The 24,438-nt window shown below is 43.9% G+C and overlaps 1 long non-coding RNA gene across 50 annotated transcripts in view; it reads right to left on the bottom strand.

The window, feature by feature from the left end:
- LOC307185334 overlaps positions 1–24,438 on the bottom strand; it is a 3,778,167-nt gene that overhangs the window by 811,129 nt on the left and 2,942,600 nt on the right. Inside the window, exon 16 of one of the 50 annotated variants that reach the window (XR_013827974.1) lies at positions 18,453–18,534. The exons of the other annotated variants lie outside the window; for them this stretch is intronic. This is a non-coding gene — a long non-coding RNA (uncharacterized lncRNA). The remainder of the gene's footprint in view (positions 1–18,452; positions 18,535–24,438) is intronic. 50 annotated transcript variants of the gene reach the window in all.

Here is a 24,438-nt window from a genome sequence, read left to right as displayed (position 1 = left end):
ATGAGCACAGATAAAGTTCCTTAAGTCAAATATGGAATAGACAAGTGCTACTCCTTGCTCAACGAAATGGACTCAACACCGCATATTAAACGCCTAAGAATGTACCTGACTAGTAAGTATCTTAAAACCTATGGATTGCTATGCCTCCGAAAGAGAATCAAGCATGTGTACAGGGGCATAAACGCAGCAGTGATAGGATTGGAGAGGTTCGGTGAGCAAATGAAGACCCTTTGAAGTCATATTGCATGGTACCCATTCCACGGGTTTCAACTACCCAGGTTTAAGGTATTCTTCCTTCAGCTAAAACATGCATGTGGTACCTAGAGTATGATCAACCATGTGATCGGGAGACGTGTTCAAATATGTCTCAGTTTTCGTACCCTGGTACTCGGGTGCAACATTCCAGACGCTTTACTAACACTCTCCCGACTTGGAGAGTCAGTCCTTTTAACCTCCTGTTTGGTCCAGTTTGCAATTTCTGTGGAAGATGAACAGGAATAGCGAGAACCAATGAGAGGCTAGCTGGAGGTGTCTGGACGGGCAAATTTAACTCTCATTTCCCACCAGGAAGAGGAATTAACCAAAGGCTCAGCATGCCGGGCCGGAACCAGATTAGGGCCTGAAGCCATCCTGCGGTGTTGCGGCCAGGTCACAAGAAAGCGAGTTGAAGAAAGGAGCTCAGGGGCACTGTAATTCACAAACCTGCAGAGTTATAAATGACAGCTATCGTCCAAAAATAGACTGAAGTAAGGCTGCCAAGAGGACTTGAAAGCGGGGCAGAATTGCAGGAAACCGATTTCAGGAGGTAGACTGGAATTGCATTGAAAGCATAGGAAAAGAGGCAGAACGTCCACAATGATGCACTTGGCCAAAAAGGGCGTATGCGTTTTTTCCTGAATATATTCAGGAAAAAACGCATACGCCCTTTTTGGCCAACCAAGCAAGCTTGCAAAGGAAATCTGCACTACAATGAAGTCTCACTTCCCCCCGGTCAAAAGGGCCATCTGAAAAAAGTGTAAAATCCAGAAAGGCAGGACAGGCCATGGAGAACTGGGAGCCTTGTTATGCTGATGGGCGGGATGTAAATTGCCAACAGACACTCAGGAGAAGTGTATGGTGTTTCCTGAAACATCTAAAAAACAAAACAACAGAACCTAGGGCACTTCCACTTATGGTCCTATAGCTTAGGGAAATTAAAATCAAAAAGACACAGCCACCCCAAAGTTTGGAACGGCTCTGTTTACAAGAACCTCGTTTACAGTACAAGTTCAACATCGCAGAAAGTGAAAAATGGATAAAGAACTTGTGGTACTTACGTACAATGCAGTATCACTCAGCAATGAAATCTATGTCATCAGGCCCTTAGCAGCATAATGAGTAGATTCAGGTACGATGATTCTAACTGAAATAAGTCACACAGAAAAAGAAACATCATAAGATATCACTAATACACGGAATGTAAACTTGGCTACACAGGAACTGCATTCCAAAACAGAACAGGGTCTCAAATTTAGAAAACCAACTTATGCTTGCTTAAGGGGAAAGGTGAGTTGGGGTGCTGCATAAAACCAGAGATTGAAATGAGCACAGATAAAGTTCCTTAAGCCAAATATGGAAATGACAAGAGCTACTCCTTGCTCAACGAAATGGACTCAAAACCCCATATTAAACCCCTAAGAATGTACCTGACTAGTAAGTATCTTAAAACCTATGGATTGCTATGTCTCCAAAAGAGAATCAAGCGTGTGTACAGGGGAATAAACGCAGCAGTGATAGGATTGGAGAGGTTCGGTGAGCAAATGAAGACCCTTTGAAGTCATATTGCATGGTACCCATTCCACGGGTTTCAACTACCCAGGTTTTAGGTATTCTTCCTTCAGCTAAAACATGCATGTGGAACCCAGAGTATGATCAACCGTGTGAACGGGAGACGTGTTCAAATATGTCTCAGTTTTCCTCCCCTGGTACTCGGGTGCAACATTCCAGACGCTTTACTAACACTCTCTTCATTTGGAGAGTCAGTCCCTTTAACCTCCTGTTTGGCCCAGTTTGCAATTTCTGCGCAAGATGAACAGGAATAGCGAGAACCAATGAGAGGCTAGCTGGAGGTGTCTGGACGGGCAAATTTAACTCTCATTTCCCACCAGGAAGAGGAATTAACCAAAGGCTCAGCATGCCGGGCCGGAACGAGATTAGGGCCTGAAGCCATCCTGCGGTGTTGCGGCCAGGTCACAAGAAAGCGAGTTGAAGAAAGGAGCTCAGGGGCACTGTAATTCACAAACCTGCAGAGTTATAAATGACAGCTATCGTCCAAAAATAGACTGAAGTAAGGCTGCCAAGAGGACTTGAAAGCGGGGCAGAATTGCAGGAAACCGATTTCAGGAGCTAGACTGGAATTGCATTGCAAGCATAGGAAAAGAGGCAGAACGTCCACAATGATGCACTTGGCCAAAAAGGGCGTATGCGTTTTTTCCTGAATATATTCAGGAAAAAACACATACGCCCTTTTTGGCCAACCAAGCAAGCTTGCAAAGGAAATCTGCACTACAATGAAGTCTCACTTCCCCCCGGTCAAAAGGGCCATCTGAAAAAAGTGTAAAATCCAGAAAGGCAGGACAGGCCATGGAGAACTGGGAGCCTTGTTATGCTGATGGGCGGGATGTAAATTGCCAACAGACACTCGGGAGAAGTGTATGGTGTTTCCTGAAACATCTAAAAAACAAAGCAACAGAACCTAGGGCACTTCCACTTATGGTCCTATAGCTTAGGGAAATTAAAATCAAAAAGACACAGCCACCCCAAAGTTTGGAACGGCTCTGTTTACAAGAACCTCGTTTACAGTACAAGTTCAACATCGCAGAAAGTGAAAAATGGATAAAGAAGTTGTGGTATTTACTTACAAAGCAATATCACTCAGCAATGAAATCTGTGTCATCAGGCCCTTAGCAGCACAATGAGTGGATTCAGGTATGATGATTCTAACTGAAGTAAGTCACACAGAAAAAGAAACATCATAAGATATCAGTAATCCACGGAATGTAAACTTCGCTACACAGGAACTGAATTACAGAACAGAACAGGGACTCAAATTTAGAAAACCAACTTATGCTTGCTTAATGGTAAAGGTGAGTTGGGGTGCTGCATAAAACCAGAGATTCAAATGAGCACAGATAAAGTTCCTTAAGTCAAATATGGAATAGACAAGTGCTACTCCTTGCTCAACGAAATGGACTCAACACCGCATATTAAACGCCTAAGAATGTACCTGACTAGTAAGTATCTTAAAACCTATGGATTGCTATGCCTCCGAAAGAGAATCAAGCATGTGTACAGGGGCATAAACGCAGCAGTGATAGGATTGGAGAGGTTCGGTGAGCAAATGAAGACCCTTTGAAGTCATATTGCATGGTACCCATTCCACGGGTTTCAACTACCCAGGTTTAAGGTATTCTTCCTTCAGCTAAAACATGCATGTGGTACCTAGAGTATGATCAACCATGTGATCGGGAGACGTGTTCAAATATGTCTCAGTTTTCGTACCCTGGTACTCGGGTGCAACATTCCAGACGCTTTACTAACACTCTCCCGACTTGGAGAGTCAGTCCTTTTAACCTCCTGTTTGGTCCAGTTTGCAATTTCTGTGGAAGATGAACAGGAATAGCGAGAACCAATGAGAGGCTAGCTGGAGGTGTCTGGACGGGCAAATTTAACTCTCATTTCCCACCAGGAAGAGGAATTAACCAAAGGCTCAGCATGCCGGGCCGGAACCAGATTAGGGCCTGAAGCCATCCTGCGGTGTTGCGGCCAGGTCACAAGAAAGCGAGTTGAAGAAAGGAGCTCAGGGGCACTGTAATTCACAAACCTGCAGAGTTATAAATGACAGCTATCGTCCAAAAATAGACTGAAGTAAGGCTGCCAAGAGGACTTGAAAGCGGGGCAGAATTGCAGGAAACCGATTTCAGGAGGTAGACTGGAATTGCATTGAAAGCATAGGAAAAGAGGCAGAACGTCCACAATGATGCACTTGGCCAAAAAGGGCGTATGCGTTTTTTCCTGAATATATTCAGGAAAAAACGCATACGCCCTTTTTGGCCAACCAAGCAAGCTTGCAAAGGAAATCTGCACTACAACGAAGTCTCACTTCCCCCCGGTCAAAAGGGTCATCTGAAAAAAGTGTAAAATCCAGAAAGGCAGGACAGGCCATGGAGAACTGGGAGCCTTGTTATGCTGATGGGCGGGATGTAAATTGCCAACAGACACTCGGGAGAAGTGTATGGTGTTTCCTGAAACATCTAAAAAACAAAACAACAGAACCTAGGGCACTTCCACTTATGGTCCTATAGCTTAGGGAAATTAAAATCAAAAAGACACAGCCACCCCAAAGTTTGGAACGGCTCTGTTTACAAGAACCTCGTTTACAGTACAAGTTCAACATCGCAGAAAGTGAAAAATGGATAAAGAACTTGTGGTACTTACGTACAATGCAGTATCACTCAGCAATGAAATCTATGTCATCAGGCCCTTAGCAGCATAATGAGTAGATTCAGGTACGATGATTCTAACTGAAATAAGTCACACAGAAAAAGAAACATCATAAGATATCACTAATACACGGAATGTAAACTTGGCTACACAGGAACTGCATTCCAAAACAGAACAGGGTCTCAAATTTAGAAAACCAACTTATGCTTGCTTAAGGGGAAAGGTGAGTTGGGGTGCTGCATAAAACCAGAGATTGAAATGAGCACAGATAAAGTTCCTTAAGCCAAATATGGAAATGACAAGAGCTACTCCTTGCTCAACGAAATGGACTCAAAACCCCATATTAAACCCCTAAGAATGTACCTGACTAGTAAGTATCTTAAAACCTATGGATTGCTATGTCTCCAAAAGAGAATCAAGCGTGTGTACAGGGGAATAAACGCAGCAGTGATAGGATTGGAGAGGTTCGGTGAGCAAATGAAGACCCTTTGAAGTCATATTGCATGGTACCCATTCCACGGGTTTCAACTACCCAGGTTTTAGGTATTCTTCCTTCAGCTAAAACATGCATGTGGAACCCAGAGTATGATCAACCGTGTGAACGGGAGACGTGTTCAAATATGTCTCAGTTTTCCTCCCCTGGTACTCGGGTGCAACATTCCAGGCGCTTTACTAACACTCTCCCCATTTGGAGAGTCAGTCCCTTTAACCTCCTGTTTGGCCCAGTTTGCAATTTCTGCGGAAGATGAACAGGAATAGCGAGAACCAATGAGAGGCTAGCTGGAGGTGTCTGGACGGGCAAATTTAACTCTCATTTCCCACCAGGAAGAGGAATTAACCAAAGGCTCAGCATGCCGGGCCGGAACCAGATTAGGGCCTGAAGCCATCCTGCGGTGTTGCGGCCAGGTCACAAGAAAGCGAGTTGAAGAAAGGAGCTCAGGGGCACTGTAATTCACAAACCTGCAGAGTTATAAATGACAGCTATCGTCCAAAAATAGACTGAAGTAAGGCTGCCAAGAGGACTTGAAAGCGGGGCAGAATTGCAGGAAACCGATTTCAGGAGCTAGACTGGAATTGCATTGCAAGCATAGGAAAAGAGGCAGAACGTCCACAATGATGCACTTGGCCAAAAAGGGCGTATGCGTTTTTTCCTGAATATATTCAGGAAAAAACACATACGCCCTTTTTGGCCAACCAAGCAAGCTTGCAAAGGAAATCTGCACTACAATGAAGTCTCACTTCCCCCCGGTCAAAAGGGCCATCTGAAAAAAGTGTAAAATCCAGAAAGGCAGGACAGGCCATGGAGAACTGGGAGCCTTGTTATGCTGATGGGCGGGATGTAAATTGCCAACAACCACTCGGGAGAAGTGTATGGTGTTTCCTGAAGCATCTAAAAAACAAAGCAACAGAACCTAGGGCACTTCCACTTATGGTCCTATAGCTTAGGGAAATTAAAATCAAAAAGACACAGCCACCCCAAAGTTTGGAACGGCTCTGTTTACAAGAACCTCGTTTACAGTACAAGTTCAACATCGCAGAAAGTGAAAAATGGATAAAGAAGTTGTGGTATTTACTTACAAAGCAATATCACTCAGCAATGAAATCTGTGTCATCAGGCCCTTAGCAGCACAATGAGTGGATTCAGGTATGATGATTCTAACTGAAGTAAGTCACACAGCAAAAGAAACATCATAAGATATCAGTAATACACGGAATGTAAACTTGGCTACACAGGAACTGAATTATAGAACAGAACAGGGTCTCAAATTTAGAAAACCAACTTATGCTTGCTTAAGTGTAAAGGTGAGTTGGGGTGCTGCATAAAACCAGAGATTGAAATGAGCACAGATAAAGTTCCTTAAGCCAAATATGGAATAGACAAGAGCTACTCCTTGCTCAACGAAATGGACTCAACACCCCATATTAAACGCCTAAGAATGTACCTGACTAGTAAGTATCTTAAAACCTATGGATTGCTATGTCTCCAAAAGAGAATCAAGCGTGTGTGCAGGGGCATAAACGCAGCAGTGATAGGATTGGAGAGGTTTGGTGAGCAAATGAAGACCCTTTGAAGTCATATTGCATGGTACCCATTCCACGGGTTTCAACTACCCAGGTTTAAGGTATTCTTCCTTCAGCTAAAACATGCATGTGGAACCTAGAGTATGATCAACCATGTGATCGGGAGACGTGTTCAAATATGTCTCAGTTTTCCTCCCCTGGTACTCGGGTGCAACATTCCAGATGCTTTACTAACACTCTCCCGACTTGGAGAGTCAGTCCCTTTAACCTCCTGTTTGGCCCAGTTTGCAATTTCTGCGGAAGATGAACAGGAATAGCGAGAACCAATGAGAGGCTAGCTGGAGGTGTCTGGACGGGCAAATTTAACTCTCATTTCCCACCAGGAAGAGGAACTAACCAAAGGCCCAGCGTGCCGTGCCGGAACCAGATTAGGACCTGAAGCCATCCTGCGCTGTTGCGGCCAGTTCAAAAGAAAGCGAGTTGAAGAAAGGAGCTCAGGGGCACTGTAATTCACAAACCTGCAGAGTTATAAATGACAGCTATCGTCCAAAAATAGACTGAAGTAAGGCTGCCAAGAGGACTTGAAAGCGGGGCAGAATTGCAGGAAACCGATTTCAGGAGGTAGACTGGAATTGCATTGAAAGCATAGGAAAAGAGGCAGAAAGTCCACAATGATGCACTTGGCCAAAAAGGGCGTATGCGTTTTTTCCTGAATATATTCAGGAAAAAACGCATACGCCCTTTTTGGCCAACCAAGCAAGCTTGCAAAGGAAATCTACACTACAATGAAGTCTCACTTCCCCCCGGTCAAAAGGGCCATCTGAAAAAAGTGTAAAATCCAGAAAGGCAGGACAGGCCATGGAGAACTGGGAGCCTTGTTATGGTGATGGGCGGGATGTAAATTGCCAACAACCACTCCGGAGAAGTGTATGGTGTTTCCTGAAACATCTAAAAAACAAAGCAACAGAACCTAGGGCACTTCCACTTATGGTCCTATAGCTTAGGGAAATTAAAATCAAAAAGACACAGCCACCCCAAAGTTTGGAACGGCTCTGTTTACAAGAACCTCGTTTACAGTACAAGTTCAACATCGCAGAAAGTGAAAAATGGATAAAGAAGTTGTGGTATTTACTTACAAAGCAATATCACTCAGCAATGAAATCTGTGTCATCAGGCCCTCAGCAGCACAATGACTGGATTCAGGTATGATGATTCTAACTGAAATAAGTCACACAGAAAAAGAAACATCATAAGATATCAGTAATACACGGAATGTAAACTTGGCTACACAGGAACTGCATTCCAAAACAGAACAGGGTCTCAAATTTAGAAAACCAACTTATGCTTGCTTAAGGGGAAAGGTGAGTTGGGGTGCTGCATAAAACCAGAGATTGAAATGAGCACAGATAAAGTTCCTTAAGCCAAATATGGAATAGACAAGAGATACTCCTTACTCAACGAAATGGACTCAAAACCCCATATTAAACCCCTAAGAATGTACCTGACTAGTAAGTATCTTAAAACCTATGGATTGCTATGTCTCCGAAAGAGAATCAAGCATGTGTACAGGGGCATAAACGCAGCAGTGATAGGATTGGAGAGGTTCGGTGAGCAAATGAAGACCCTTTGAAGTCATATTGCATGGTACCCATTCCACGGGTCTCAACTCTCCAGGTTTAAGGTATTCTTCCTTCAGCTAAAACATGCATGTGGAACCCAGAGTATGATCAACCATGTGAACGGGAGACGTGTTCAAATATGTCTCAGTTTTCCTCCCCTGGTACTCGGGTGCAACATTCCAGATGCTTTACTAACACTCTCCCGACTTGGAGAGTCAGTCCCTTTAACCTCCTGTTTGGCCCAGTTTGCAATTTCTGCGGAAGATGAACAGGAATAGCGAGAACCAATGAGAGGCTAGCTGGAGGTGTCTGAACGGGCAGAATTGCAGGAAACCGATTTCAGGAGGTAGACTGGAATTGCATTGAAAGCATAGGAAAAGAGGCAGAACGTCCACAATGATGCACTTGGCCAAAAAGGGCGTATGCGTTTTTTCCTGAATATATTCAGGAAAAAACGCATACGCCCTTTTTGGCCAACCAAGCAAGCTTGCAAATGAACTCTACACTACAATGAAGTCTCACTTCCCCCCGGTCAAAAGGGCCATCTGAAAAAAGTGTAAAATCCAGAAAGGCAGGACTGGCCATGGAGAACTGGGAGCCTTGTTATGCTGATGGGCGGGATGTAAATTGCCAACAACCACTCGGGAGAAGTGTATGGTGTTTCCTGAAACATCTAAAAAACAAAGCAACAGAACCTAGGGCACTTCCACTTATGGTCCTATAGCTTAGGGAAATTAAAATCAAAAAGACACAGCCACCCCAAAGTTTGGAACGGCTCTGTTTACAAGAACCTCGTTTACAGTACAAGTTCAACATCGCAGAAAGTGAAAAATGGATAAAGAAGTTGTGGTATTTACTTACAAAGCAATATCACTCAGCAATGAAATCTGTGTCATCAGGCCCTTAGCAGCACAATGAGTGGATTCAGGTATGATGATTCTAACTGAAGTAAGTCACACAGAAAAAGAAACATCATAAGATATCACTAATACACGGAATGTAAACTTGGCTACACAGGAACTGAATTACAGAACAGAACAGGGTCTCAAATTTAGAAAACCAACTTATGCTTGCTTAAGGGTAAAGGTGAGTTGGGGTGCTGCATAAAACCAGAGATTGAAATGAGCACAGATAAAGTTCCTTAAGCCAAATATGGAATAGAAAAGAGCTACTCCTTGCTCAACGAAATGGACTCAACACCGCATATAAAACGCCTAAGAATGTACCTGACTAGTAAGTATCTTAAAACCTATGGATTGCTATGTCTCCGAAAGAGAATCAAGCATGTGTACAGGGGCTAAACGCAGCAGTGATAGGATTGGAGAGGTTCGGTGAGCAAATGAAGACCCTTTGAAGTCATATTGCATGGTACCCATTCCACGGGTTTCAACTACCCAGGTTTAAGGTATTCTTCCTTCAGCTAAAACATGCATGTGGAACCCAAGTATGATCAACCATGTGAACGGGAGACGTGTTCAAATATGTCTCAGTTTTCCTCCCCTGGTACTCGGGTGCAACATTCCAGACGCTTTACTAACACTCTCCCCACTTGGAGAGTCAGCGCCTTTAACCTCCTGTTTGGCCCAGTTTGCAATTTCTGCGGAAGATGAACAGGAATAGCGAGAACCAATGAGAGGCTAGCTGGAGGTGTCTGGACGGGCAAATTTAACTCTCATTTCCCACCAGGAAGAGGAATTAACCAAAGGCTCAGCATGCCGGGCCGGAACCAGATTAGGGCCTGAAGCCATCCTGCGGTGTTGCGGCCAGGTCACAAGAAAGCGAGTTGAAGAAAGGAGCTCAGGGGCACTGTAATTCACAAACCTGCAGAGTTATAAATGACAGCTATCGTCCAAAAATAGACTGAAGTAAGGCTGCCAAGAGGACTTGAAAGCGGGGCAGAATTGCAGGAAACCGATTTCAGGAGGTAGACTGGAATTGCATTGAAAGCCTAGGAAAAGAGGCAGAACGTCCACAATGATGCACTTGGCCAAAAAGGGCGTATGCGTTTTTTCCTGAATATATTCAGGAAAAAACGCATACACCCTTTTTGGCCAACCAAGCAAGCTTGCAAAGGAAATCTGCACTACAATGAAGTCTCACTTCCCCCCGGTCAAAAGGGCCATCTGAAAAAAGTGTAAAATCCAGAAAGGCAGGACAGGCCATGGAGAACTGGGAGCCTTGTTATGCTGATGGGCGGGATGTAAATTGCCAACAGACACTCGGGAGAAGTGTATGGTGTTTCCTGAAACATCTAAAAAACAAAGCAACAGAGCCTAGGGCACTGCCACTTATGGTCCTATAGCTTAGGGAAATTAAAATCAAAAAGACACAGCCACCCCAAAGTTTGGGACGCCTCTGTTTACAAGAACCTCGTTTACAGTACAAGTTCAACATCGCAGAAAGTGAAAAATGGATAAAGAAGTTGTGGTATTTACTTACAAAGCAATATCACTCAGCAATGAAATCTATGTCATCAGGCCCTTAGCATCACAATGAGTAGATTCAGGTATGATGATTCTAACTGAAATAAGTCACAGAGAAAAAGAAACATCATAAGATATCAGTAATACACGGAATGTAAACTTGGCTACACAGGAACTGAATTACAGAACAGAACAGGGTCTCAAATTTAGAAAACTAACTTATGCTTGCTTAAGGGTAAAGGTGAGTTGGGGTGCTGCATAAAACCAGAGATTGAAATGAGCACAGATAAAGTTCCTTAAGTCAAATATGGAATAGACAAGAGCTACTCCTTGCTCAACGAAATGGACTCAACACCGCATATTAAACGCCTAAGGATGTACCTGACTAGTAAGTATCTTAAAACCTATGGATTGCTATGTCTCCGAAAGAGAATCAAGCATGTGTACAGGGGCATAAACACAGCAGTGATAGGATTGGAGAGGTTCGGTGAGCAAATGAAGACCCTTTGAAGTCATATTGCATGGTACCCATTACACGGGTCTTAACTCTCCAGGTTTAAGGTATTCTTCCTTCAGCTAAAACATGCATGTGGAACTCAAGTATGATCAACCATGTGAACGGGAGACGTGTTCAAATATGTCTCAGTTTTCCTCCCCTGGTACTCGGGTGCAACATTCCAGACGCTTTACTAACACTCTCCCCACTTGGAGAGTCAGTGCCTTTAACCTCCTGTTTGGCCCAGTTTGCAATTTCTGCGGAAGATGAACAGGAATAGCGAGAACCAATGAGAGGCTAGCTGGAGGTGTCTGGACGGGCAAATTTAACTCTCATTTCCCACCAGGAAGAGGAAATAACCAAAGGCTCAGCGTGCCGTACCGGAACCAGATTAGGGCCTGAAGCCATCCTGCGGTGTTGCGGCCAGCTCAAAAGAAAGCGAGTTGAAGAAAGGAGCTCAGGGGCACTGTAATTCACAAACCTGCAGAGTTATAAATGACAGCTATCGTCCAAAAATAGACTGAAGTAAGGCTGCCAAGAGGACTTGAAAGCGGGGCAGAATTGCAGGAAACCGATTTCAGGAGGTAGACTGGAATTGCATTGAAAGCATAGGAAAAGAGGCAGAACGTCCACAATGATGCACTTGGCCAAAAAGGGCGTATGCGTTTTTTCCTGAATATATTCAGGAAAAAACGCATACGCCCTTTTTGGCCAACCAAGCAAGCTTGCAAAGGAAATCTGCACTACAACAAAGTCTCACTTCCCCCCGGTCAAAAGGGCCATCTGAAAAAAGTGTAAAATCCAGAAAGGCAGGACAGGCCATGGAGAACTGGGAGCCTTGTTATGCTGATGGGCGGGATGTAAATTGCCAACAACCACTCGGGAGAAGTGTATGGTGTTTCCTGAAACATCTAAAAAACAAAGCAACAGAACCTAGGGCACTTCCACTTATGGTCCTATAGCTTAGGGAAATTAAAATCAAAAAGACACAGCCACCCCAAAGTTTGGAATGGCTCTGTTTACAAGAACCTCGTTTACAGTACAAGTTCAACATCGCAGAAAGTGAAAAATGGATAAAGAAGTTGTGGTATTTACTTACAAAGCAATATCACTCAGCAATGAAATCTGTGTCATCAGGCCCTTAGCAGCACAATGAGTGGATTCAGGTATGATGATTCTAACTGAAGTAAGTCACACAGAAAAAGAAACATCATAAGATATCAGTAATACACGGAATGTAAACTTTGCTACACAGGAACTGAATTACAGAACAGAACAGGGTCTCAAATTTAGAAAACCAACTTATGCTTGCTTAAGGGTAAAGGTGAGTTGGGGTGCTGCATAAAACCAGAGATTGAAATGAGCACAGATAAAGTTCCTTAAGTCAAATATGGAATAGACAAGAGCTACTCCTTGCTCAACGAAATGGACTCAACACCGCATATTAAACGCCTAAGAATGTACCTGACTAGTAAGTATCTTAAAACCTATTGATTGCTATGTCTCCGAATGAGAATCAAGCATGTGTACAGGGGCATAAACGCAGCAGTGATAGGATTGGAGAGGTTCGGTGAGCAAATGAAGACCCTTTGAAGTCATATTACATGGTACCCATTACACGGGTCTCAACTCTCCAGGTTTAAGGTATTCTTCCTTCAGCTAAAACATGCATGTGGAACCCAAGTATGATCAACCATGTGAACGGGAGACGTGTTCAAATATGTCTCAGTTTTCCTGCCCTGGTACTCCGGTGCAACATTCCAGACGCTTTACTAACACTCTCCCCACTTGGAGAGTCAGCGCCTTTAATCTCCTGTTTGGCCCAGTTTGCAATTTCTGCGGAAGATGAACAGGAATAGCGAGAACCAATGAGAGACTAGCTGGAGGTGTCTGGACGGGCAAATTTAACTCTCATTTCCCACCAGGAAGAGGAATTAACCAAAGGCTCAGCATGCCGGGCCGGAACCAGATTAGGGCCTGAAGCCATCCTGCGGTGTTGCGGACAGCTCAAAAGAAAGCGAGTTGAAGAAAGGAGCTCAGGGGCACTGTAATTCACAAACCTGCAGAGTTATAAATGACAGCTATCGTCCAAAAATAGACTGAAGTAAGGCTGCCTAGAGGACTTGAATGCGGGGCAGAATTGCAGGAAACCGATTTCAGGAGGTAGACTGGAATTGCATTGAAAGCATAGGAAAAGAGGCAGAACGTCCACAATGATGCACTTGGCCAAAAAGGGCGTATGCGTTTTTTCCTGAATATATTCAGGAAAAAACGCATACGCCCTTTTTGGCCAACCAAGCAAGCTTGCAAAGGAAATCTGCACTACAATGAAGTCTCACTTCCCCCCGGTCAAAAGGGCCATCTGAAAAAAGTGTAAAATCCAGAAAGGCAGGACAGGCCATGGAGAACTGGGAGCCTTGTTATGCTGATGGGCGGGATGTAAATTGCCAACAACCACTCGGGAGAAGTGTATGGTGTTTCCTGAAACATCTAAAAAACAAAGCAACAGAGCCTAGGGCACTTCCACTTATGATCCTGTAGCTTAGGGAAATTAAAATCAAAAAGACACAGCCACCTCAAAGTTTGGAACGGCTCTGTTTACAAGAACCTCGTTTACAGTACAAGTTCAACATCGCAGAAAGTGAAAAATGGATAAAGAAGTTGTGGTATTTACTTACAAAGCAATATCACTCAGCAATGAAATCTGTGTCATCAGGCCCTTAGCAGCACAATGAGTGGATTCAGGTATGATGATTCTAACTGAAATAAGTCACACAGAAAAAGAAACATCATAAGATATCAGTAATACACGGAATGGAAACTTGGCTACACAGGAACTGAATTACAGAACAGAACAGGGTCTCAAATTTAGAAAACCAACGTATTCTTGCTTAAGGGTAAAGGTGAGTTGGGGTGCTGCATAAAACCAGAGATTGAAATGAGCACAGATAAAGTTCCTTAAGCCAAATATGGAATAGACAAGAGCTACTCCTTGCTCAACGAAATGGACTCAACACCCCATATTAAACGCCTAAGAATGTACCTGACTAGTAAGTATCTTAAAACCTATGGATTGCTATGTCTCCGAAAGAGAATCAAGCATGTGTACAGGGGCATAAACGCAGCAGTGATAGGATTGGAGAGGTTCGGTGAGCAGATGAAGACCCTTTGAAGTCATATTGCATGGTACCCATTCCACGGGTTTCAACTACCCAGGTTTAAGGTATTCTTCCTTCAGCTAAAACATGCATGTGGAACCTAGAGTATGATCAACCATGTGATCGGGAGACGTGTTCAAATATGTCTCAGTTTTCCTCCCCTGGTACTCGGGTGCAACATTCCAGACGCTTTACTAACACTCTCCCCACTTGGAGAGTCAGTCCCTTTAACCTCCTGTTTGGCCCAGTTTGCAATTTCTGCGGAAGATGAACAGGAATAGCGAGAACCAATGAGAGGCTAGCTGGAGGTGTCTGGACGGGCAAATTTAACTCTCATTTCCCACCAGGAAGAGGAATTAACCAAAGGCTCAGCATGCCGGCCCGGAACCAGATTAGGGCCTGAAGCCATCCTGCGGTGTTGCGGCCAGGTCACAAGAAAGCGAGTTGAAGAAAGGAGCTCAGGGGCACTGTAATTCACAAACCTGCAGAGTTATAAATGACAGCTATCGTCCAAAAATAGACTGAAGTAAGGCTGCCAAGAGGACTTGAAAGCGGGGCAGAATTGCAGGAAACCGATTTCAGGAGGTAGACTGGAATTGCATTGAAAGCATAGGAAAAGAGGCAGAACGTCCACAATGATGCACTTGGCCAAAAAGGGCGTATGCGTTTTTTCCTGAATATATTCAGGAAAAAACGCATACGCCCTTTTTGGCCAACCAAGCAAGCTTGCAAAGGAAATCTGCACTACAATGAAGTCTCACTTCCCCCCGGTCAAAAGGGCCATCTGAAAAAAGTGTAAAATCCAGAAAGGCAACAGGCCATTGAGAACTGGGAGCCTTGTTATGCTGAAGGGCGGGATGTAAATTGCCAACAGACACTTGGGAGAAGTGTATGGTGTTTCCTGAAACATCTAAAAAACAAAGCAACAGAGCCTAGGGCACTTCCACTTATGGTCCTATAGCTTAGGGAAATTAAAATCAAAAAGACACAGCCACCCCAAAGTTTGGAACGGCTCTGTTTACAAGAACCTCGTTTACAGTACAAGTTCAACATCGCAGAAAGTGAAAAATGGATAAAGAACTTGTGGTACTTACGTACAATGCAGTATCACTCAGCAATGAAATCTATGTCATCAGGCCCTTAGCAGCATAATGAGTAGATTCAGGTATGATGATTCTAACTGAAATAAGTCACACAGAAAAAGAAACATCATAAGATATCACTAATACACGGAATGTAAACTTGGCTTCACAGGAACTGCATTCCAAAACAGAACTGGGTCTCAAATTTAGAAAAGCAACTTATGCTTGCTTAAGGGGAAAGGTGAGTTGGGGTGCTGCATAAAACCAGAGATTGAAATGAGCACAGATAAAGTTCCTTAAGACAAATATGGAATAGACAAGAGCTACTCCTTGCTCAACGAAATGGACTCAACACCGCATATTAAACGCCTAAGAATGTACCTGACAAGTAAGTATCTTACAACCTATAGATTGCTATGTCTCCGAAAGAGAATCAAGCATGTGTGCAGAGGCATAAACGCAGCAGTGATAGGATTGGAGAGGTTCGGTGAGCAAATGAAGACCCTTTGAAGTCATATTGCATGGTACCCATTACACGGGTCTCAACTCTCCAAGTTTAAGGTATTCTTCCTTCAGCTAAAACATGCATGTGGAACCCAAGTATGATCAACCATGTGAACGGGAGACGTGTTCAAATATGTCTCAGTTTTCCTCCCCTGGTACTCGGGTGCAACATTCCAGACGCTTTACTAACACTCTCCCCACTTGGAGAGTCAGCGCCTTTAACCTCCTGTTTGGCCCAGTTTGCAATTTCTGCGGAAGATGAACAGGAATAGTGAGAACCAATGAGAGGCTAGCTGGAGGTGTCTGGACGGGCAAATTTAACTCTCGTTTCCCACCAGGAAGAGGAAATAACCAAAGGCTCAGCGTGCCGTACCGGAACCAGATTAGGGCCTGAAGCCATCCTGCGGTGTTGCGGCCAGCTCAAAAGAAAGCGAGTTGAAGAAAGGAGCTCAGGGGCACTGTAATTCACAAACCTGCAGAGTTATAAATGACAGCTATCGTCCAAAAATAGACTGAAGTAAGGCTGCCAAGAGGACTTGAAAGCGGGGCAGAATTGCAGGAAACCGATTTCAGGAGGTAGACTGGAATTGCATTGAAAGCATAGGAAAAGAGGCAGAACGTCCACAATGATGCACTTGGCCAAAAAGGGCGTATGCGTTTTTTCCTGAATATATTCAGGAAAAAACGCATACGCCCTTTTTGGCCAACCAAGCAAGCTTGCAAAGGAAATCTGCACTACAATGAAGTCTCACTTCCCCCCGGTCAAAAGGGCCATCTGAAAAAAGTGTAAAATCCAGAAAGGCAGGACAGGCCATGGAGAACTGGGAGCCTTGTTATGCTGATGGCCGGGATGTAAATTGCCAACAACCACTCGGGAGAAGTGTATGGTGTTTCCTGAAACATCTAAAAAACAAACCAACAGAACCTAGGGCACTTCCACTTATGGTCCTATAGCTTAGGGAAATTAAAATAAAAAAGACACAGCCACCCCAAAGTTTGGAACGGCTCTGTTTACAAGAACCTCGTTTACAGTACAAGTTCAACATCGCAGAAAGTGAAAAATGGATAAAGAAGTTGTGGTATTTACTTACAAAGCAATATCACTCAGCAATGAAATCTGTGTCATCAGGCCCTTAGCAGCACAATGAGTGGATTCAGGTATGATGATTCTAACTGAAGTAAGTCACACAGAAAAAGAAACATCATAAGATATCAGTAATACACGGAATGTAAACTTGGCTACACAGGAACTGAATTACAGAACAGAACAGGGTCTCAAATTTAGAAAACCAACTTATGCTTGCTTAAGGGTAAAGATGAGTTGGGGTGCTGCATAAAACCAGAGATTGAAATGAGCACAGATAAAGTTCCTTAAGTCAAATATGGAATAGACAAGAGCTACTCCTTGCTCAACGAAATGGACTCAACACCCCATATTAAACGCCTAAGAATGTACCTGACTAGTAAGTATCGTAAAACCTATGGATTGCTATGTCTCCGAAAGAGAATCAAGCATGTGTACAGGGGCATAAACGCAGCAGTGATAGGATTGGAGAGGTTCGGTGAGCAAATGAAGACCCTTTGAAGTCATATTGCATGGTACCCATTACACGGGTCTTAACTCTCCAGGTTTAAGGTATTCTTCCTTCAGCTAAAACATGCATGTGGAACCCAAGTATGATCAACCATGTGAACGGGAGACGTGTTCAAATATGTCTCAGTTTTCCTCCCCTGGTACTCGGGTGCAACATTCCAGACGCTTTACTAACACTCTCCCCACTTGGAGAGTCAGCGCCTTTAACCTCCTGTTTGGCCCAGTTTGCAATTTCTGCGCAAGATGAACAGGAATAGCGAGAACCAATGAGAGACTAGCTGGAGGTGTCTGGACGGGCAAATTTAACTCTCATTTCCCACCAGGAAGAGGAAATAACCAAAGGCTCAGCGTGCCGTGCCGGAACCAGATTAGGGCCTGAAGCCATCCTGCGGTGTTGCGGCCAGGTCACAAGAAAGTGAGTTGAAGAAAGGAGCTCAGGGGCACTGTAATTCACAAACCTGCAGAGTTATAAATGACAGCTATCGTCCAAAAATAGACTGAAGTAAGGCTGCCAAGAGGACTTGAAAGCGGGGCAGAATTGCAGGAAACCGATTTCAGGAGGTAGACTGGAATTGCATTGAAAGCATAGGAAAAGAGGCAGAACGTCCACAATGATGCACTTGGCCAAAAAGGGCGTATGCGTTTTTTCCTGAATATATTAAGGTAAAAACGCATACGCCCTTTTTGGCCAACCAAGCAAGCTTGCAAAGGAAATCTGCACTACAATGAAGTCTCACTTCCCCCCGGTCAAAAGGGCCATCTGAAAAAAGTGTAAAATCCAGAAAGGCAGGACAGGCCATGGAGAACTGGGAGCCTTGTTATGCTGATGGGTGGGATGAAAATTGCCAACAACCACTAGGGAGAAGTGTATGGTGTTTCCTGAAACATCTAAAAAACAAAGCAACAGAACCTAGGGCACTTCCACTTATGGTCCTATAGCTTAGGGAAATTAAAATCAAAAAGACACAGCCACCCCAAAGTTTGGAACGGCTCTGTTTACAAGAACCTCGTTTACAGTACAAGTTCAACATCGCAGAAAGTGAAAAATGGATAAAGAAGTTGTGGTATTTACTTACAAAGCAATATCACTCAGCAATGAAATCTGTGTCATCAGGCCCTTAGCAGCACAATGAGTGGATTCAGGTATCATGATTCTAACTGAAGTAAGTCACACAGAAAAAGAAACATCATAAGATATCAGTAATACACGGAATGTAAACTTGGCTACACAGGAACTGAATTACAGAACAGAACAGGGTCTCAAATTTAGAAAACCAACTTATGCTTGCTTAAGGGTAAAGATGAGTTGGGGTGCTGCATAAAACCAGAGATTGAAATGAGCACATATAAAGTTCCTTAAGTCAAATATGGAATAGACAAGAGCTACTCCTTGCTCAACGAAATGGACTCAACACCCCATATTAAACGCCTAAGAATATACCTGACTAGTAAGTATCGTAAAACCTATTAATTGCTATGTCTCCGAAAGAGAATCAAGCATGTGTACAGGGGCATAAACGCAGCAGTGATAGGATTGGAGAGGTTCGGTGAGCAAATGAAGACCCTTTGAAGTCATATTGCATGGTACCCATTACACGGGTCTTAACTCTCCAGGTTTAAGGTATTCTTCCTTCAGCTAAAACATGCATGTGGAACCCAAGTATGATCAACCATGTGAACGGGAGACGTGTTCAAATATGTCTCAGTTTTCCTCCCCTGGTACTCGGGTGCAACATTCCAGACGCTTTACTAACACTCTCCCCACTTGGAGAGTCAGCGCCTTTAACCTCCTGTTTGGCCCAGTTTGCAATTTCTGCGCAAGATGAACAGGAATAGCGAGAACCAATGAGAGACTAGCTGGAGGTGTCTGGACCGGCAAATTTAACTCTCATTTCCCACCAGGAAGAGGAAATAACCAAAGGCTCAGCGTGCCGTGCCGGAACCAGATTAGGGCCTGAAGCCATCCTGCGGTGTTGCGGCCAGGTCACAAGAAAGCGAGTTGAAGAAAGGAGCTCAGGGGCACTGTAATTCACAAACCTGCAGAGTTATAAATGACAGCTATCGTCCAAAAATAGACTGAACTAAGGCTGCCAAGAGGACTTGAAAGCGGGGCAGAATTGCAGGAAACCGATTTCAGGAGGTAGACTGGAATTGCATTGAAAGCATAGGAAAAGAGGCAGAACGTCCACAATGATGCACTTGGCCAAAAAGGGCGTATGCGTTTTTTCCTGAATATATTCAGGAAAAAACGCATACGCCCTTTTTGGCCAACCAAGCAAGCTTGCAAAGGAAATCTGCACTACAGTGAAGTCTCACTTCCCCCCGGTCAAAAGGGCCATCTGAAAAAAGTGTAAAATCCAGAAAGGCAGGACAGGCCATGGAGAACTGGGAGCCTTGTTATGCTGATGGGCGGGATGTAAATTGCCAACAACCACTCGGGAGAAGTGTATGGTGTTTCCTGAAACATCTAAAAAACAAAGCACCAGAGCCTAGGGCACTTCCACTTATGGTCCTATAGCTTAGGGAAATTAAAATCAAAAAGACACAGCCACCCCAAAGTTTGGGACGCCACCGTTTACAAGAACCTCGTTTACCGTACAAGTTCAATATCACAGAAAGTGAAAAATGGATAAAGAACTTGTGGTACTTACGTACAATGCAGTATCACTCAGCAGTGAAATCTATGTCATCAGGCCCGTAGCAGCATAATGAGTGGATTCAGGTACGATGATTCTAACTGAAATATGTCACACAGAAAAAGAAACATCATAAGATATCACTAATACACGGAATGTAAACTTGGCTACACAGGAACTGCATTCCAAAACAGAACAGGGTCTCAAATTTAGAAAACCAACATATGCTTGCTTAAGGGTAAAGGTGAGTTGGGGTGCTGCATAAAACCAGAGATTGAAATGAGCACAGATAAAGTTCCTTAAGCCAAATATGGAATAGACAAGAGCTACTCCTTGCTCAACGAAATGGACTCAACACCGCATATTAAACGCCTAAGAATGTACCTGACTAGTAAGTATCTTAAAACCTATGGATTGCTATGTCTCCAAAAGAGAATCAAGCGTGTGTACAGGGGCATAAACGCAGCAGTGATAGGATTGGAGAGGTTCGGTGAGCAAATGAAGACCCTTTGAAGTCATATTGCATGGTACCCATTCCACGGGTTTCAACTACCCAGGTTTAAGGTATTCTTCCTTCAGCTAAAACATGCATTTGGAACCTAGAGTATGATCAACCATGTGATCGGGAGACGTGTTCAAATATGTCTCAGATTTCCTCCCCTGGTACTCGGGTGAAACATTCCAGATGCTTTACTAACACTCTCCCGACATGGAGAGTCAGTCCCTTTAACCTCCTGTTTGGCCCAGTTTGCAATTTCTGCGGAAGATGAACAGGAATAGCGAGAACAAATGAGAGGCTAGCTGGAGGTGTCTGGACGGGCAAATTTAACTCTCATTTCCCACCAGGAAGAGGAATTAACCAAAGGCTCAGCGTGCCGTGCCGGAACCAGATTAGGGCCTGAAGCCATCCTGCGGTGTTGCGGCCAGCTGAAAAGAAAACGAGTTGAAAAAAGGAGCTCAGGGGCACTGTAATTCACAAACCTGCAGAGTTATAAATGACAGCTATCGTCCAAAAATAGACTGAAGTAAGGCTGCCAAGAGGACTTGAAAACGGGGCAGAATTGCAGGAAACCGATTTCAGGAGGTAGACTGCAATTGCATTGAAAGCATAGGAAAAGAGGCAGAACGTCCACAATGATGCACTTGGCCAAAAAGGGCGTATGCGTTTTTTCCTGAATATATTCAGGAAAAAACGCATACGCCCTTTTTGGCCAACCAAGCAAGCTTGCAAAGGAAATCTGCACTACAATGAAGTCTCACTTCCCCCCGGTCAAAAGGGCCATCTGAAAAAAGTGTAAAATCCAGAAAGGCAGGACAGGCCATGGAGAACTGGGAGCCTTGTTATGCTGATGGCCGGGATGTAAATTGCCAACAACCACTCGGGAGAAGTGTATGGTGTTTCCTGAAACATCTAAAAAACAAAGCAACAGAACCTAGGGCACTTCCACTTATGGTCCTATAGCTTAGGGAAATTAAAATCAAAAAGACACAGCCACCCCAAAGTTTGGGATGCCTCTGTTTACAAGAACCTCGTTTACAGTACAAGTTCAACATCGCAGAAAGTGAAAAATGGATAAAGAAGTTGTGGTATTTACTTACAAAGCAATATCACTCAGCAATGAAATCTGTGTCATCAGGCCCTCAGCAGCACAATGAGTGGATTCAAGTATGATGATTCTAACTGAAATAAGTCACACAGAAAAAGAAACATCATAAGATATCAGTAATACACGGAATGTAAACTTGGCTACACAGGAACTGAATTACAGAACAGAACAGGGTCTCAAATTTAGAAAACCAACTTATTCATGCTTAAGGGTAAAGGTGAGTTGGGGTGCTGCATAAAACCAGAGATTGAAATGAGCACAGATAAAGTTCCTTAAGCCAAATATGGAATAGACAAGAGCTACTCCTTGCTCAACGAAATGGACTCAACACCGCATATTAAACGCCTAAGAATGTACCTGACTAGTAAGTATCTTAAAACCTATGGATTGCTATGTCTCCGAAAGAGAATCAAGCATGTGTACAGGGGCATAAACGCAGCAGTGATAGGATTGGAGAGGTTTGGTGAGCAAATGAAGACCCTTTGAAGTCATATTGCATGGTACCCATTCCACGGGTTTCAACTACCCAGGTTTAAGGTATTCTTCCTTCAGCTAAAACATGCATGTGGAACCTAGAGTATGATCAACCATGTGATCGGGTGACGTGTTCAAATATGTCTCAGTTTTCCTCCCCTGGTACTCGGGTGCAACATTCCAGACGCTTTACTAACACTCTCCCCACTTGGAGAGTCAGTCCCTTTAACCTCCTGTTTGGCCCAGTTTGCAATTTCTGCGAAAGATGAACAGGAATAGCGAGAACCAATGAGAGGCTAGCTGGAGGTGTCTGGACGGGCAAATTTAACTCTCATTTCCCACCAGGAAGAGGAATTAACCAAAGGCTCAGCATGCCGGGCCGGAACCAGATTAGGGCCTGAAGCCATCCTGCGGTGTTGCGGCCAGGTCACAAGAAAGCGAGTTGAAGAAAGGAGCTCAGGGGCACTGTAATTCACAAACATGCAGAGTTATAAATGACAGCTATCGTCCAAAAATAGACTGAAGTAAGGCTGCCAAGAGGACTTGAAAGCGGGGCAGAATTGCAGGAAACCGATTTCAGGAGGTAGACTGGAATTGCATTGAAAGCATAGGAAAAGAGGCAGAACGTCCACAATGATGCACTTGGCCAAAAAGGGCGTATGCGTCTTTTCCTGAATATATTCAGGAAAAAACACATACGCCCTTTTTGGCCAACCAAGCAAGCTTGCAAAGGAAATCTGCACTACAATGAAGTCTCACTTCCCCCCGGTCAAAAGGGCCATCTGAAAAAAGTGTAAAATCCAGAAAGGCAGGACAGGCCATGGAGAACTGGGAGCCTTGTTATGCTGATGGGCGGGATGTAAATTGCCAACAACCACTCGGGAGAAGTGTATGGTGTTTCCTGAAACATCTAAAAAACAAAGGAACAGAGCCTAGGGCACTTCCACTTATGGTCCTATAGCTTAGGGAAATTAAAATCAAAAAGACACAGCCACCCCAAAGTTTGGGACGCCTCCGTTTACAAGAACCTCGTTTACCGTACAAGTTCAATATCACAGAAAGTGAAAAATGGATAAACAACTTGTGGTACTTACGTACAATGCAGTATCACTCAGCAATGAAATCTATGTCATCAGGCCCGTAGCAGCATAATGAGTGGATTCAGGTACGATGATTCTAACTGAAATAAGTCACACAGAAAAAGAAACATCATAAGATATCAGTAATACACGGAATGTAAACTTGGCTACACAGGAACTGAATTACAGAACAGAACAGGGTCTCAAATTTAGAAAACCAACTTATGCTTGCTTAAGGGTAAAGGTGAGTTGGGGTGCTGCATAAAACCAGAGATTGAAATGAGCACAGATAAAGTTCCTTAAGTCAAATATGGAATAGACAAGAGCTACTCCTTGCTCAACGAAATAGACTCAACACCGCATATTAAACGCCTAAGAATGTACCTGACTAGTAAGTATCTTAAAACCTATGGATTGCTATGTCTCCGAAAGAGAATCAAGCATGTGTACAGGGGCATAAACGCAGCAGTGATAGGATTGGAGAGGTTCGGTGAGCAAATGAAGACCCTTTGAAATCATATTGCATGGTACCCATTACACGGGTCTCAACTCTCCAGGTTTAAGGTATTCTTCCTTCAGCTAAAACATGCATGTGGAACCCAAGTATGATCAACCATGTAAACGGGAGACGTGTTCAAATATGTCTCAGTTTTCCTCCCCTGGTACTCGGGTGCAACATTCCAGACGCTTTACTAACACTCTCCCCACTTGGAGAGTCAGCGCCTTTAACCTCCTGTTTGGCCCAGTTTGCAATTTCTGCGGAAGATGAACAGGAATAGCGAGAACCAATGAGAGGCTAGCTGGAGGTGTCTGGACGGGCAAATTTAACTCTCATTTCCCACCAGGAAGAGGAAATAACCAAAGGCTCAGCGTGCCGGACCGGAACCAGATTAGGGCCTGAAGCCATCCTGCGGTGTTGCGGCCAGCTCAAAAGAAAGCGAGTTGAAGAAAGGAGCTCAGGGGCACTGTAATTCACAAACCTGCAGAGTTATAAATGACAGCTATCGTCCAAAAATAGACTGAAGTAAGGCTGCCAAGAGGACTTGAAAGCGGGGCAGAATTGCAGGAAACCGATTTCAGGAGGTAGACTGGAATTGCATTGAAAGCATAGGAAAAGAGGCAGAACGTCCACAATGATGCACTTGGCCAAAAAGGGCGTATGCGTTTTTTCCTGAATATATTCAGGAAAAAACGCATACGCCCTTTTTGGCCAACCAAGCAAGCTTGCAAAGGAAATCTGCACTACAATGAAGTCTCACTTC

The sequence above is a fragment of the Stenella coeruleoalba genome, assembly GCF_951394435.1.
Source record: "Stenella coeruleoalba genome assembly, chromosome: 4".
In the NCBI taxonomy this organism is placed as follows: Eukaryota; Metazoa; Chordata; class Mammalia; order Artiodactyla; family Delphinidae; genus Stenella; species Stenella coeruleoalba.
Note: the sequence above shows the minus strand (reverse complement) of the source record. Positions and strands in the feature narration are given on the sequence as shown.